The following is a 4,496-nucleotide window of genomic DNA, read 5'->3' as shown; positions in this document are numbered from 1 at the left end:
ATCCTTCACTCTATTAATGTGGTTTATCACATTTATTAATTTCCATATGTTGAACCGTCTTTGCATCCCAGGGATAAATTTCACTTGCTCATAGTGTATGATCTTTTTAATGTACTTTTGAATTTGATTTGCTAGTATTTTGTTGAGAAATTTTGCATTTATAGTCTTCAAGGATAGTACCCTATAGTTTTCTCGTAGTGTCTGTACCTAGCTTTGGTGTCAGTGTAATGAATGCTTTTGGTGTCAGTGTAATAGAAGTGTTCCCTCTTCAATGTTTTTAAAAGAGTGAGAGAATTGGCATTAATTCTTCTTTAAATGTTTAGCAGAATTCACCAGTGAAGACATCTGGTCTTGTACTTTTCTTTGACGGGAGGTTTTTTTATTACTGCTTCAATCTCCTTAGTCTTTACTGTTCTGTTCAGATTTTCTATTTCTTCATAATTCAGTTGGTAGGTTGTATGTTTCCAGAAATTTTTTATTTCTTCTAGGTTATTCAGTTTGTTGGTGTATAATTTTTTCATAGTAGCCTCTTATGATTCTTTGTAGTTCTGTGGTATCATTGTAATGTCTTCTCTTTCATTTATAATTTTATTTAGCTAGTTCTCTTTCTTTATTTTACAATTACCTTACCTAAAGTTTTATTACTTTTGTTTATCTTTAAAAAAAAAACAACTCTTATTTTCATTAATTTTTTTCAACTGTTTTTCTAGTCTCTATTTCATTTATTTCTGCCCTGATCTTTGTTATTTTTTTCCTTCTTGTAAATTTGGGCTTAGTTTCTTTTTTCTTTTTTTCTAATAACTTGGGATATAAAGTTAGGTTGTTTATTTGATAGCTTTCTTTTTTCTTAATGTAGACATTATTGCTATAACTATCCCTCTTAGAACTGTTTTGTTGCACCTCATAAGTTTTGGTATGTGTTTTCATTTTTGTTTGTCTTAAGATGCTTTCTGATTTCCCTTTTGATTTCTTCCTTGGTCCATTGTTTATTCAAAAGTGTGTTGTTTAATTTTTACATATTCATGAATATTCCAGTTTTCCTGCTCTTATTGATATCTACTTTCATACCATTGTGGTTGGAAAAGATACTTGATATGATTTCAGTCTTTTTAAATTTGCTAAGGCTTGCTGTATGGCTCTACATATGATCTATTCTGAAGAATATTACATGTATGCTTGGGAAAAATATATATTCTGGTGCTTTTGGATGGACTGTTTTGTTTATGCCTCTTAATTATGTTTGGTTTATAGTGTTATTCAGATCTATTGTTTTCTTTTAAATTTAATTTTCTCTCTGGAAAATCTATCCAATGTTGAGAGTGGGGTATTTATGTGCTCTACTATTATTGTATGTCAGTCTATTTCTCTCTTCGATTCTGTTAATATTGCTTTAAATATTTAGTAGTTTCTATGTTGGGTGCATATATATTTACTTCAAAAAGATAAATGTTTTGCATTAATGTAGAATGAGTGTGACTCCTGCCAGTTCTGTGGAAGGGATCCTATCTGATCACTGGATGGGCCCTTTGTTAACAAGAAAATGAGAGTGATAAAATCACAAAAGCATGCATAACTACAGTTGTGTACCTACACTGCTAGCCACGTTTAACTTGACTCTGGGAGGGGGGCGGGCAGGAACTGACATATAAGCCCCCTTTTCTCACCAAATTGAATGAAAAACAAGGTCGGCATTTTTTAAACCAGTGGCCACATTGTGAAAGCTACTGTACATTGTCCATTCATTTGAAAATCAAAGTCGCTATAATGGTGTAAAAGTGGTAACCAGTGCCTTTTAAGTTTTTTATGGTGAATATTTTTTCTCTAAGATTGAGAATTATCTCCATTGTCTCAACAGTCGGGGTTGGCAGGACTGGCCTTAGATGGTAGCTGAGCCCAGCTGGAACTGAGCCCCAGAGCTGTTTCAGATTTCACAGCCAAGATTGATGTCTGTAGACCTGGCTTTGAAGGCATGAATAGTGGTGTCCTCTGCCAGGTTCCTGGATAAAAAAAAAAAACTTTGAAAACAACAAGGGATGTGAGAAAGTCCAGCAGATTCTGGCACAAATTCCCCAAGGAGAAAAAGGATCAGAAACTGGAGAGTTTGACTCAGGCTGGGCAAAAAATATATCTTATATCATAGGAAGATAAGACAAGCCTATAAAGCCACTTCAAAAAGAAAAAGGACTTATAGGAGGAAAAAGAGGAATGTAACCCTTGGTTCATTGGGAGAACAGAATGAAGGAGCATCTTCTGAGCTCTAAATAATTTAAAAGAAAAAAAATGACCTTATTAAGAAAATAATTTTTCTTTGATGAAAGGTAAAATGCAGTTTCTCATTCTGTATCTTTTTTGTTACTAAGATATTTGCCTAACCTTTACTTTCTTATAATCATTATGTTATGGTCAATCACTTTTCTTAATCAAACATTCTTCTATGTAAATATTCACATGCAGTGTGTTTCTTGAGGCTCTTTATATTATGATAAGTCAAAAAAAAGTCTTGGGTTTTAATACTAATTGTGAACATAATTGAACCTATTTTTCACCTGCAGTCATCCCCTCTCTTGCAATTAACATCTCTCAGCCTAGATTCTCCTCTAGACACGAGCCAAGAATAAAACTCCCTTGTGATTGAATGAGTTTTCATGGCTGCTCTTTTAATCATAAAAATCCAAATTTAAAGGATAGGTCATTAGTCTACGGCCATGCCACCCTGAACAAGCCCGATCTCGTCTGATCTCGAAAGCTAAGCAGGGTCGGGCCTGGTTAGTATTTGGATGGGAGACCACCTAGGAAAACCAGGTGCTGTAGGCGTAAAAAATAAAATAAAATAATTAAAAAATGAAAGATTGTAAGCTGAATTATCTTTTTTTTTCTTTTCTTCTTTTTAGTTACAAAATAATGATGACAAATGTATGTTCATGAAAATCGTGTTTGAAAAAATTCTGGGAACTTATTTTGTTTTCTACTATATGCCAGGAGTAAAGATTAGTGCTGCGTAGATCAGCATTAGCAGTGGTTTCTGACATTTCCTTAACTCTTTGCATGGTCAATTGGGGTTGAATACCTCAAGGTGTCTTTCAACATATGAGGTGTTGGTTGTTCAGTTATATTTCACTCTTTTCTGCTGGTTACTTAACATCTGGTGGGCCTTCCCAATGGTGTTGGCAAGTCTCATCCCTCACAGAGTGACTGGAAATGTACAACTTGTTACTTGGTGACCACCAGCAAATAAAGAGCTCTTGTTTTCCAGTCTGCTTATATTGCCAAATGAACGTGCTGCTCTAATATCTAATAGCCTTTACAAGCTTTTGGGTTTTGTTCTTTTTAGTAATGATTACTTGGACTTTCCAGTTCCCATATTGTCCTGTCATTTTCACAGTAGGGGTGGGGCCAGAGACATTGCTAAAGAATCTCTAAAGTACTGCCTCTGAAGCTCATTAAACCAAATCGGTCACATTTTCCATAGTCCCCAAACTGCAGCATCTTGAGAAACCAGCATTTCATCCAAAGTTTCCCTCCCAGTAAATTTTGGAGCACTCTCTAATGCCTTTATTTTCTTTATTTCCCAATTCAGGTCTTTAGACAAAGGTATACTTCATTTTACACATATAATTAGTTCCCCAATAGTGGTGTGAAAATCAGGTATTTTTTAAATTAACGTATAAGCTAAATTCACTAGGGACGATGATGGCACAAAAGAAATCCATTAGAATTATTTAATAAGTCAACTCTCGTGACCATCCTTAACTTACAATGTATGCAAAAAACAGTATGTTCATATGTCATATATCCTTAACTATTAAGTGCACTTGTGGGTGTTCCCATTACAATGTGCCGCTTCAGGGCATTGATTTCAATACTGGCCAATTTGAGTAATATTAATTTCCATTGTTTGGAAATCCTTTCTCTCATTTATGTTTTCATTTGTTGGTTTGGTTTGGTTTTGTTTTGGTTTTGGTTTGTTTCTGAAGTGAAAGATCAATAAACCTCGGGCCTGGGCTCTTTTTCCTGAAGACAACAGGGACAAGCAGTGTGTTGATAGGAAGGAACACACTAGAAGACTGTTGTCTATCCTGATTGGTGGGTGCCTTGCTCCAAAAGTCACTAAAATTTTGCTATCATCTCTTTCACAGCAATGTTTTTGTTTCCTTTGAATAAGAAATATAAGGCATGAGTGACTTGAATCAATCACCTAATAAGCTGTTTCCCAAACTGTAGTCCAAGACACACTAGTCACTTGACATTTTCCTTCAATATATATGTGCTAGTGACCAATAGTTCACTCATACATTTGGGGCATACTATTTCTTCTTACTAACCACTACAGACATAACACCATTATTATCTATATTAATATTGACATTATTGAATATTATTTAAAGATATAGATTTCCCTCAGAGTATTAAAAATAATTCTTAAATACAGATGATGTGATATGAAATATATGAGAATTTTAAACATCTTAAACTCATAAAATTATTTAAGCTTTTCT

The 4,496-nt window shown here is 34.1% G+C and overlaps 1 non-coding gene across 1 annotated transcript; it reads left to right on the top strand.

Annotated features, from left to right (window-relative positions):
• Positions 1-2,695: 2,695 nt before the first annotated feature.
• Positions 2,696-2,814, top strand: LOC112474907. Its single transcript, XR_003044552.1, has one exon. It is a non-coding gene; the product is annotated as a 5S ribosomal RNA (ribosomal RNA).
• The last annotated feature ends 1,682 nt before the right edge of the window (positions 2,815-4,496 follow it).

Source organism: Pteropus alecto, unplaced genomic scaffold (genome assembly GCF_000325575.1).
Source record: "Pteropus alecto unplaced genomic scaffold, ASM32557v1 scaffold7, whole genome shotgun sequence".
NCBI lineage: Eukaryota > Metazoa > Chordata > Mammalia > Chiroptera > Pteropodidae > Pteropus > Pteropus alecto.
Note: the sequence above shows the minus strand (reverse complement) of the source record. Positions and strands in the feature narration are given on the sequence as shown.